Source organism: Balaenoptera borealis, assembly GCF_965194805.1.
Source record: "Balaenoptera borealis genome assembly, chromosome: 14".
Classification (NCBI taxonomy): domain Eukaryota; kingdom Metazoa; phylum Chordata; class Mammalia; order Artiodactyla; family Balaenopteridae; genus Balaenoptera; species Balaenoptera borealis.
Window position 1 is genome coordinate 68,336,067 of NC_138875.1, and position 12,886 is coordinate 68,348,952.

A 12,886-nucleotide genomic window follows, 5' to 3' on the forward strand; every position below is an offset into this window, starting at 1 on the left:
GGCTTTCTGAATATAAATCTTCTAAAATGGGGTACTTGATTTCATCCGCAAAATCACTCTTCCATCTCTAGCCAGTCTATCCCAAAGTCATTTTACAATGAAATAAAAGTATGCCTTGAAATAAGCACACTTCAACACTTATTTTACAATCCCTATGTCCTTAAATGCTCACAACACCCTATGAGGGAGCTGCTATTATTCACGCCCATTTTTCAGATGAGCAAAGTGAGGCCAGAGCAGTGGAGTCATTCTGCCAAGGCTTGCAACCACTGTGGATGGGCAGAGTCAGCATTAGAACCCAGACTGTCTGGACCCAATGACAAGGCTTCATGGTACAGAGCAAGGTCTTTCCACCTTTGAGAGGATGGAGGTCACGGCACCACTGGCTATCAGCTCCCATCTCCCAACATCCCCCCCAGAGAGACCCCCACCTCACTGCTCCCTGCAGTTAGTTACACTCATTCCCATGATTCAGTGAAGCTGAGCTGTTTCCCAGCAAGAACATTATTCTTGCAGGGAAGTGAGGTTCTGATGTTGGGGGGATGGGGTGGGTGAGGGAAGGGGGTGGCAGGCAAGAAATCAGCCCATAAGCAATTAAAAGACACAAGATTTTTAAAAAATATATTGCTTCCTCCGCACAGCGGGCTGCAGATCCTGGTGGAGGGTCGCACAGATGCCCGGCCCTATTCGGTGGCGGGAATGTAGGAATGGATTCCGTAATTGAACCCTCATGTACTGCGGGCTGCAGGAGGACCTCGGGAGCGATCCATCTCCCCTGGCAGGCTCATCCTGGGAGGCAGACGAGGGAGGCCTTGTTGAGTGCCTTCCGAGACGAATATCACCGCCGCACGAGGAACGGCTAGCAGGAACACCCTCGTTTGTTTTTTGGGTTTTTTTTTTTTTTATAGGACTGACATGGCAGTTTTTCCCCCGATTTTTCAAAAGCTACACTTATTTACTGCTCTTTGTGCATCTTTAGAGAAATGTGACCCCAAGTCTTTGTCTTCTTCATGGCAGCAGATGGGAGAGGAAGATCAGAAAATGGAATTAACCCATTTTCTTTTAAAAAAGAGAGAAAAAAATTACATTCTGTGTTTTATGTTCACATAAGATTAAAAAAAATTCTGACTGCTCAGAAGGACATAAAACTAAAAGGTCAAATTCCTTCTCCTTAGAAATATTAATTCATCCATCTGAGAAATATTTTTGAGCACCTACTATGTGCTGAGCTCTGGGGATATAGAATTGAACAGAGCAGCAGAGTCCCTGCCCCAGTCCCTATCCTCGGAGCTAATTAATGTTAATTATTTATTGCATTATCTTTCTGGAAATCATATATATATATATATACACACACACACACACACACACACACATACATACACACACATATATATATATGTATTTTAATGAGTTGGATCATACCAGACATTATGTTCTACACCTTAGAGTGACTTCTTTATTTTAACAAAATATTTGTGGCATTGCTTTTCATTTTAGCAAATAAAAATCTGCCTAATTTTCTTTCTAAATGGCTGCGTGATACTACAAAGTGTACCTGTAGCAACATTTAATTAATGGCCCATTGATGGACATGTTGGTTGCTTCCAGCTTTAGGCTATTGCAACCAGTGCTGCGGTGAACATCCCTGAGCAAAATTTCTGTTTTCATAAATGAGGAAGGAACTCAGAGAGGACCTATGTGGTGGTCACTCACGTTGCCCACCTCATATGTCTTGTTCTCCTCCTCATGGTAGGGCTGTGCTTCCTTGCCCACTTAGAGGTAGGTGTGGCATGGGACTGGCTTCAATGTCATATGTCATATATTTCCTGCATAGTAGCTTTGGGACTGAGATTCTCCCCTCTTTTTTCCTTCTGCCACTGCGGCCAGCCATGCTCCAGAAGGTGACTGCTCCATCCATCAAGGTTCTAAGCTACAGATAATGGAAATGTGCAGCAGATCCCCCAGCCAACCTGCAATGGACATATAGTGTGAGCCAGAGAAAAATATTGTTTCATACCATTGAGATTGGGGGGATATTTGTTACTGCAGCATAGCCCAGATTATCCTGACAGATGCAAGCTACTAAAATGTTTCCATTTTATAGACAGGGAAATGAAAGCTACATTTATTGCCCCTAATCACTCGGGTTTAAATCTTTTGATGACTCCCCACAACCTCCAGATTAAAACTCAAACTCCTTAGCATATTATTAATAAGCTTTGGTTATTTTATAAACACATACCAACCATTTCAGTATTATTTCCACTAGATTTACCTTGTGCCCCAGGCACACCTAAGACTCACCATAACTGCAAATTCCACAACTTGGTTCATGCTGTTCCCTAGGCCTGGAGTGTCCCTCCCTGCCTTGGCCTCAGGATGAACTCCTACTCATCTTCCAATCCCCAGCCTAAAGAGGTGCCCATCTGTCAAGCCTTGCCTGGTCCTCCCAGGCAGCTGCTTCTCCAATACCTTAAACAGCCTCCATGTGGGACTGTATTATACTCTTTCCTAACTGCTTATTTATGTGAATGTTTTGCCCACCCCCAGATTGTGATCCCCTCGCGAGCATGTAATCTATCTTATTCATCTCTCCCTAGTGCCCAGCACAGAGCCTGGCATATGGTGGGTGCTAGGTAAACGTTTTACCAATGAATTAGTAAATGAATGGATGGATGAATGAATGAATGAATCCACAATCTTGACCTTCCAGCCCTGTCCACTACCGCACTGGTTTCTCCTTCCATAGTCCTTCTAGTAGTATCTCATCACTAAAGAGCTAGCACCTGATTCGAGGTCTCCCTGCTAACTCTCAGATAGAAATGGATAGGACATTGATGGTAGACAGAAGGTTTCAGGACACCAATGCGATTCCTCTAAAGGCATCATTAAGCTCTGCACAGTAAGACAATAAGGCAGTTTGGCAGGTCCTCAAGAAGTTAAACGTGGAATCACCGTATGACCCAGCAATTCCACTCCTAGATATATAACCAAAAGAATTGAAAACAGGTGTTCAAGCAATTCTTGTCCACACATGTTCATAGCAGCATTGTTCACAATCACCAAAACATGGAAATAACTCAAAGGTCCATCAACGGATAAATAGATAAACACAATGTGGTCTATCCATGCAATGGACTACTCTGCAGCCATAAAAAAAGAATGGGGCTTCCCTGGTGGCGCAGTGGTTGAGAGTCTGCCTGCCGATGCAGGGGACACGGGTTCGAGCCCTGGTCTGGGAAGATCCCACATGCCGCGGGGCAACTCGGCCCGTGAGCCACAATTACTGAGCCTGCGCGTCTGGAGCCTGTGCTCCGCAACGAGAGGCCGCGATAGTGAGAGGCCCGCGCACCACGATGAGGAGTGGCCCCTGCTTGCCACAACTAGAGAAAGCCCTCGCACAGAAACGAAGACCCAACACAGCCATACATACATACATACATAAATAAAAAGAATGTAAGCAGACAAGAATAGCATTAAAAAAATAAATAAATAAAAAAAAAAAAAAAAAAAAAAAAAGAATGAAGGGCTTCCCTGGTGGCGCAGTGGTTGAGAATCTGCCTGCCGATGCAGGGAACATGGGTTCAAGCCCTGGTCTGGGAAGATCCCACATGCCGCAGAGCAACTAGGCCTGTGAGCCACAACTACTGAGCCTGCGCGTCTGGAGCCTGTGCTCCGCAACAAGAGAGGCCGCGATAGTGAGAGGCCCGCGCACCGCAATGGAGAGCGGCCCCTGCTTGCCGCAACTAGAGAAAGCCCTCGCACAGAAACGAAGACCCAACACAGCCAAAAATAAATAAATAAAATTAAAAAAAAAAAAAGAAAAGAATGAAGTACTGACACATGCAACAACGTGGATGAATCTTGAAAGCAGTATGCTAAGTGAAAGAAGCCAGACACAAAAGGACACCGATTGTACCGTTCCATTTATATGAAATGTGCTAAATAAGAAAATCCGAAGAAGCAGAATGTAGATTAGTGGATGCTGGGGCAGAGATGGGCTTGTGCGATCTTAGCTCCCCGACCCGGGCTACGGCAGTGGAAGTGCCGAGTCCTAACCACTGGACCACCAGGGAACTCCTGGAGAGTGAACTGTTGCTGGGTAATTTTGGAACGATGGGAATGATCTGGAACTAGATAGGTGTGATGGTTGCACGAGCTTGCGAATGTACTAAAAGCCACTGAAGTGTTCACTTGAAAAGTTAGTTCCGTGCCATGTGAATTTCACCTCAATTAAAAACATTTTTTAAATAAAATAAGCTAGGAGGGCAGCTGGCACATTCCTTCCTGGCTTTCTTCTGGAAGCAGCACGGCGGGTTGAAAGCTGGGGCAGGGCAGGCATCCTGAGCAAACTTGCCCAGGCACTAAGCAGCCTGTGTCCCTTGAGGGTAATCCCTGCAAGGGGGCAGAAATGAGACGCAGGGTGTCAGCGGGCTGCACATTCTGGAGGAGGCAGACACAGGGCCACAGAGACAGGGAAAGAGGGAGAGAGAAACAAAGCGGTAAGAGAGAAGCTCAGGGAGGGACGAACAGGGGAGAGGGCAGAGGGGGGAGGAGGGAGGGGTCTTGGATGAATTAAGCAAGCCAGGAGGACCACAGAGTCCTGATTGCTCCCTGCCGGGCAACACGTGAATAAGGAGCTGAGAAAAAAGAAGCAGAAAATCAGGTTTTTTTTCCTCCCAGTGACAAATCCATCCCACAAGCCAGATGGAGGCTCTGCCACAGGCCTTTGTGTGGGCCTGGGGAAGGAAGGCCACCTCGCGGTCCCCACCGTGGGGGGTGGACACATTCCAAGGGGCTCTCAGGGGTGATGGGAGGGCGGGCATCCTATGTGGTGTGGGCCTGGGGAGGCTTTCCTCCTCTGAGCCTGCTTCATCTGTAATTAGAGCACATTGTGTTTTCCAAAAATGACTACAGCAACATTTTCAGAACTTGCCAAACGAGAAATACAGACTAATTCCCCTCTCTCTGAAAAGTAGGCAGGTCTTTGCAACTGCATGGACTTGAAAGAATGCAGCAGATGCTACATGACTTCTGAGATGAGGTCGTGAAAGGTAATGTGGACATTTGCCCTTGGAACCTGGCCGCCATGTTGTGAGGAAGCCCAGCCCACATAGGGAGAACATAGCCATGTGCGATGTTTCACACATGAGCCCCAGCTAAAGTCTTAGCCTATAGCCCCCGATCCAACAGCAACCACAGGTATATGAGGGGACAAGCCTTCAGAAGTCCCCACTCTCAGACTTTGAGCCATCCCAACTGGCACCCCATGAAGCAGAGACCAGATATCCATGCTGAACCCTGCCCAACTCAAGATCCATGAACGAAATAAATATCATTGTTTTAAGCCACTAAGTTTGGGATGGTCTGTTATACAGCAGCAGACACCTAGAAGGAACAGCAGAGTGCCTGATGCTTTGCTATCACTCCCGAGATGTTTGCTGTGGACGGACGGGCAGTTCTCAAAGGGCCGCCACCTCCCCTACAAGGTAAAGGCTCCGTCATTCTTATGGGCTGAACTGTGTCCCCCAACAAATTCATAGTGCGTCCACCCCAAAATTCATATTCATATCATGTTGAAATCCTAACCCCTGGTAGCTCAGAATATGACTGTGTTTGGAGATAGGGCCTTTAGAGAGACAATCAAGTTAAAATAATGTCATGGGAGTGGGCCCTAATCCAATATTCTAGTGTCCTTATAAGAAGACGAGATTAGGACACAGACATTCTCAGAGGAAAGACCCTGTGAATATAGTGGGAGAAGGTAAATATCTACAAGTCAAGCAGAGGGGCCTCAGAAGACACCAACCCTGCTGACACCAGGACTTCCAGCCTCCTAAACTGTTAAAAAATAAAGTTCTGTTGTTTAAGTCATCCAGTCTGTGGTGCTTTGTTATGGCAGCCCTAGAAAACTAATATAATCAGTGAACCCATTTTATAGATGGGAAAACAAAGCTCTAAGAGTTAGTGCCTCACCAGGCTGCCCAACTAGCAAGTGATAGAGTGGGCTTGGATCCTTCCTGCCTCTCGGGGTTGGGGTGTGGGGGGTGATCCCATGTGCTAGGCCTGAATGTAGCTAGATAGAGTAAACCAGCACTGATTACTCAAAAACGCCAAGCTGCACCCAGGGCAGACGTTGCCAGTCCATTGCAGCACACTCTCCCCCAGCCCCAATGTGACCTGAATCTCTTTCTCCAGCCAGGCAGTCCCATGGGGGCCAGGAATGGCCAGAGGAAGACAGATGGTCCTGGGCACAGCTCAGAGGGGCCTGCCTAAGGCTGCCCTATTTGGATAGCCCTTTGGGGGAGTTGGTCTGGCTCTGTGCGGGTTATTATAGTGCAAATATTAGCCCAGGAGGCCCTTATGGTTAACGCATCAGCATTATGGTCACATGGCATCTGTGAGATAAGCCAGGATTCTACACAGAGTCTTATCCACGGGGCAGAGCTGGGCCTACCAAGGGGAAAATTACTGATAAATATTTTCCTCAAGAGGAACCCTTCTCCCTGTGCATACCCCAGCCATTGGGTCAGGAAAGTTTAGCAAGACCCCAGCCTTGAAGTCTGAAGGACCCCCAGTCTGCCCCATTGAAATCACCCAGAGGATTAAAATAATTACCTGAGCCAGCCCCACCTTCAAAGAGTCTCATGGGACTGCCCTGGGGAGGGTCCAGGCATAGGTTTTTCTTTAAAGCTCCCTGGAGATTTTCTCAGACTCTGAGAACCCCAATATGAACCTCATTGGGAATCTGGAGGTGCAGAGGCGACCCTGGGTTCGAGGATTACCTTAGGTCTCCCGTCAGTTTCTCGATGGGGCAAACTTGTCACTGCCGCAGGACCTTTGCACAGGCTGTTCCTGCAGCAGCCTCTGCACTCCACCCTTTGCAGGTTCCTAATCCTCCCTTGGACCTCAGCTTAAACACCACCTTCTCCAAGCTGTCTCTCCCTGATTCTCCTGCTTTTTTTCCTCTTCTCTCTCACCGTTCCCTGTTCTTTTCCTTTAGATCTCTTATATTTCCCAATGTTGTATTCTTTGCTGTTTTCTTTGCTTGCTGTGTGTCTCCCCACTAAACTGTGAACCTATGGGGGCCACAACTGAATCTGTGTTCTTCACCACTGGGCCCAGTGCTAAGCACGTAGTAGGTTCTCAACAAAAACATAGTGAACGCATTTAATGACAAAAAGTCAATTCTCCTCCCCGAGCCTCACTTTGCTGGGAGAATTAAACGACTTAATTTCTGTAAAGTTCTTAGAAAGTCCTACCTCATGTTAATTAAATGAGCTGGTGCAGATCAGATGCTTAGCGTAAGGCCAGACCTAGAATAAGCTCTCATTATAGATGATGACTTACTATTATTATCATAGTCATTGTTGTTGTTGTTTGCCCTGTCCATAGCACAGAGTAGGTGCCTAATAAAAATGTGAACTATCAAGGTAATGTAGCCTTGGACCGGCCATGAGGATGGAAGACATGGCTGCCAGAGGGGCTTCTGTTCTGGTCTGATGTGGGGAAGAAAGCATGGCTCAGAGAGGGGAATGCACTGACCCAAGGTCACCCAGCAATCTGAGGCAGCTCCAGGACCACAAGCCAGTGGTCCCTTAGGCAGATCTCTTCCCCTCTGTGTAATGGGCCTGTTGGCTCTGTCAAGGTCACAGAGGTCAGGCCCACTCCTGCCCCCAGCCCCAGACCCCAAAGCCTGCACCATGTTGACCTGGGTGACCACTTGGTGGCACTGTGGAGTCGCCGCCGACTGACAGCCAACCCAGGAACCCCAGTCCAGTATAGTGTGACCAAAAGACCTCAGAGGAGGCAAAACCAGCCTGAAAGGGTGTTCTGTGCTGCATTCATTCCAGATGAGGAAACTGAAACCCAGAGAGGGCAGGCGCTTTGCCAAAATCACACAGCTAGTCCGAGAAGGAAGAAAAGGAAAATAGGCCTTTTATTGAACACCTACTATGTACCAGGTTTGCAACTATCTCATCCAGTTCTCACAACTGCCCAGTGACGTGAGAACTATTCTCCCCCTTTTCCAGATGAGGAGGCCAAGGCACAGAGAGCTTAAGCGGAACTACAGGAGCGAGGATGATAACAATAACAGTTGTAGATAGTATTTACTGAGCGTCGCCACACATCGCAAATGATGCCAATGCAGCTGGCCAGTCCCACAACAAGGCCGAGGCTTGGACACCAGGATCAACCCATTTTAAAGAGATGAAAACTGAGGATCAGAAAGAGGAAGCCATTTGCAGAGGTTGCACAGCTGGGAAGTGCCTGTTGCCAGAACTTGCTCCTGTCCAGAGAGGATTTGGCTGATTCCTGCCCTCTCTCCCCAGTACCCCAGTCTCAGGCAACTCCCAGGCAGTATGACCTGACCTAAGCCAGACCTAGGCTTCCAGGGATCTGGAAAGACCCAGCCCCTTCCCAAAACCCAGAGCTGTCCAGACTGGGCTCCACAGCTGGCTGGACTGGGTTGCAGTCAGGGGTCTGGTGCCCACTGGAACTTGGAGGTGTGTGGAGGGGTCCCTGCACCTCTCCACATGGGTCCTGGACCAGACGTGAGCTCAGGGATGCTGCTGCCTGTCCCTGGATGCTCTCCAGGATGCCCTGACGGAAGACGATGCTGGGCTGAGAACTACAGAGAAAAAGCCACGGAAAGATCATGAAGTAGAAAGAGCAGAGACAGCATAGAGGCAGCAACAGAAAGAGAACAAGGGAGCCAGAAAGACAGAGAGAAACAAATTCAAACAAAACAGAGAGGGACCGGCAGAGCCAAAAAGACGGCAGGCAGGGAAAGATGCGTATCAAGACAGACAGACAGAAGCAGAGAGAGACGGAGAGAGAGACAGAGACAAGGGGAGACAGGAAATCTCAGAGGCAGATAAGGACAAAGGGACAGGGAGTCACAGAGACAGAGAGAGTCGTGTTGGAGATGGAGACCCAGAGAGAGACAAGTACCAAGAGAAGGACCTCAGAGCGAATTCTCAGGGGAGAGGAACCAGGAGGTTGGGCAGAGAGAAGCCACCGAAAAGGAAGGGCTGGAGGAAGCTGAGAAGAGAAAAAAAAAGATCAGAGAGAAGCAAAGAGGAAGCTGAGATTGCTGAGAGAGCAAAGGGGGGAGAAGCCAGACGGGGAAGATGGGAGGGAGGAAGACAAGACCCGAGACCGGCAGAGGGTGGAGGCCAGGCCAGGGCAAGTGCGGCCCTGAGGTCGGGGTCCTCCAGCCTGGAGACCCTACCTGGGCCCTGGACACTGGGCAGCCAGGGCCCTCCGTCCACCACCTGCCCCCGGACCCTGGAACCTCTCCGGCAGCAGGGACCTGGCCCGGACCCTGGAGGGCACAGGCCAGGAGGTTGGACTCCCTGGCATCTTCCGTTGCCGCCCACTCAGCAGGCCCCAAGCCCGTCTTTTGCATAAAACAATATTCCTGTGGGGGATGCTAATGCGCCCTGCTATTTTTGCCTCTCCTGGATCGTGGTTTGCATATATTTGCATACCCTGGGAGAATTAAGCTGGGATCATGTAAATGAGCCCACCAGCTTGGGGGTAAGGGAGGATCCTGGCTCCCTGCCTCCTCACAGGCTGTGCAGGCCCCAGCCTCCCCCTGGGGCTGCCCTGGGCAAGACTGTTGACATGAAGTCTCAGCTGTATGCATTCTCATCCTGAGGCCACTGTCCACCCAACCTTGGGGTCACCAGAGGGAGCTTTCAAAAACCCAGATCTGAGCCTGTCACATCTTTCTTTAAAGCTTTCATGGCTTCTGAGGCCTTAGAATAAAGACCCAAACCCCATAGGAGCCACAGGGACGAGCCCCTGCCAGCCCCCTGTAACCAACAGTACCCCTCCCTCCAGACACATGGAACTTGCTCCTCTCGGGGTTCAGCCTCACCAGGCTTATGCCCACCACAGGCCCTTTGCACATGCTGTCCCTGCTGGCTACAACGTTTTTCCCTCCCCCTCCTCACTTACTTAACATCTAATTCATCCTTCAGACTCCAGGCAGAGTACCACTTCCGCAGGGAAGCCTTCCTGTCATCTCCAACCTCCTGAGCCTTATTTCCCCTTTTGCAAATTGGGAACGGTAGAAAATTTCTTCTTCAAAGGGCTGGATGCATCAGATGTTCCCACCATGCATGGTACATAGTAAGCCCTCAATAAACAGACAAGCATCCGGTTATCGTTATTATTATTGTTGTTGTTGTTGTTAGTGCTCTCTCTCATTTGGGTCTCAGGACTCCTGGTCCAGTGCTCTTTGAGCTGCCCCCCAACCCCACACCGCCCCAGAAGCTGGACACACCCATGCTGCCTCTTCCTCCTGTGGTTGGTGTCCTGCAGCCCTGCAGACAGTGAGGCTGAGAACATGTTTGAGTCTCAGAGCAGCCAAGCAACACTTGCCCTGGAAATGAAGTGTTTTCCTCCCAGAAAGTTCTACCCCTGACGTCAAGGGTCTCTCCTGTTCAACAAACCAACACTTGTTTATTAGGAGACTTTCGGCTGCCGGGGCAGGGATCAGCCTGGCTAGATTTGCACGGGGGCCGGTGTGCTCCGCACGTGAGTGCATCCGTGGTTGGCAGATGAGCGGGGCCGGGTGTGGACAAAGGCCCTAGAGAAGGGTGTGGTGGGCAGGAAGGCATCATCAGACAATGCTGTTCCAGCCTGCTGTGTCCCGGCTTTCCCAACAGACATCAAGATGCTGTGGAAGAAGGAGAAAATTATCTTCCTTACCTTAACTGTCTCTTCAGGGAGGAAACCCCCACTGGTCCAGCCCACACAAGAGTATCTGCTTGTCAGGAGAGATCCCCAGGGCTGTCTCTTCCTGAAGGGGACCAGTCCTTGCTGAAGGGTAAGGTTTCCACCTGGGAGTCATGGTTCCACATAGCTGGAGCCCCATCTATTCAGCCGAGGGAAGCAGACAGTCTACTATGTAACTACAGAAGGGGTCCCAACCTCACTCCATCCTCCAAGCCCCTCCAAATGGATATGAATGCCAGATCTGGACTGGAGACACCAATCCCGCTTCTGCACTTGCAAGCTGAATGCTGCTCAGAGCTACCTCAGAGACTCAGTTTTCCCATCTGAGAAATGGGGACAGCACCCAGATTTACTTCATTCATGGGGCTGTGGAGAGGGTTAAAACAGCGCAAGCAGCTCTGCACAGAATAAGTGCTCAATAAATGCATCTTCTTTATCCTGACAATTTTCATTAAGTCTTAGGTTCCCACCGAGTTTATCACCATCTCCCCATGTGACTTTGGGCAAGTCCTTGCTCTGCTGTGGGTCTCAGTTTCCCCATTTGAAAAGCAAGAGGGTTGGTCCAAATGACCTCCTGGGACTCGTACTATTTTACCATTTCCGGTCCCAAGTTCTATCTCTCGAATTCTGTTTCTCTGCAGCCATGACTGGATTCACCCATTTCCCAGAAGCATCAGCCTAAAGGGTCGAAAGGTTAACTTGAAAATATAATTCCCAAAGGAGATAGATCCTCCATAAAATCACCCTCCCAACTCTGCCCACGATCCCCCCCCAAAAAAGGGGGCTCTTGACAGTAGTGGCCACACTGACACAGCACCTACTATGTGCCAGTTACTCTTCTACATACAACCATGAGATACGACCAGTGCCTCCATTTTACAGATGAAGAAACCAGAAAATTGAGGCACAGAGAGGTTAAGCAACTTTCCCAGGATCACTCAGCTCTAAAGTGGTCCAGCTGGGATTTGAACCCAGACCACTGGGCTCTCAACCCCAACGCCCCCTCAACAAACAATGGAATATCGCGTATGCTATAGATCAATGGCAGGTGACATTTGGGTGAGAAGAGCCTCTGGGGCCGTAGACACTGCCCTGTTCTCAGCAGATGCCCCAGACTGGCCTCATGGGGTCATGATAGGAGGCCTGCTCAACCCCGGGGAGGCCAGACCACCCCCCTTCCAGCCTGTTGATTTAAAGAAGATTCAATTATCTCAGCCATGGTGCACACACTTGCTCTGATGAGCTGAAAAGGGAAAACGAGGAACCTGCATCACATCCTGTCGGACATAATTAGAGGTAACATCACTTTTAAGGAAACAAGCCTGTGACCAATTGTTCAAGAATGATTCAGTTGGTGGCCAGCACGGGCAACTGGGAAGGGACAGCAATCTGCCCTGATCACATCACCTGCATTTGGCAGGGGCCATGGGCTGGGTTGGGTGGCCAGGGTGTGTGACTGCCAACCCCCAACCGACAGCCTCCCTGCACCAGGGGTTCCTGAGAGCTGCTCAAGGTCATTTGGGGGTGGATGTGTGCGAGGGCCTGCTTGTTCTCTCAAGGCAGGACAACGGCAGATTTCAGGCCTTGCCAGACTGTGGGCATGAGCTGGGTGGCCTCGGGGAGGGGAAGATACGTAAGGGCCATCAACTCACAGCGGTTCAGCCATTGTCTATTGAGCATCTCCCATGCACCATGAGGATACAGCCTGAAAGTGTGTTCCAAGCAGAAAGGGCACTGTGTGCAAAGGCCCTGAGGTAGGGGCAGGCTTGGCACACTTGAGGCCGTGCAGGAAGTTCAGCCTGGCTGGAGTGAGGGTGCTTGGGAAGAGATGGCACCAGATGAGGTCTTTTGAAAGGTGTGAATGAGCCACTGACATTTCTCAAGCATTTCCTCTGTGCCAGGCATCGGGCTCCGTCTGCCCCACAAAGAAGGCTCTGAGATGAATCCCAGATCATAGATGAGGAGTCTGAATGTCAGAGAGGTGAAGTCATTGTCAAAGTCCCATAGGTAATACATGGTGGAGCTGGATTCCTTTTCTAACATGACTTGTCCCATGAGCCCAAACCATAGCTTCCCAGCAGGACAGAGCCTGGAGGTGACTTTGAAAGGTTAGTAACAGGAAAACTGAACCTGG

General features: G+C 49.6%; 1 long non-coding RNA gene across 1 annotated transcript in view; it reads right to left on the bottom strand.

Annotated features, from left to right (window-relative positions):
• Positions 1-3,496: 3,496 nt before the first annotated feature.
• LOC309611324 overlaps positions 3,497-12,886 on the bottom strand; it is a 28,470-nt gene continuing 19,080 nt past the window's right edge. Inside the window, exon 2 of the long non-coding RNA XR_014234446.1 lies at positions 3,497-10,693. This is a non-coding gene — a long non-coding RNA (uncharacterized lncRNA). The remainder of the gene's footprint in view (positions 10,694-12,886) is intronic.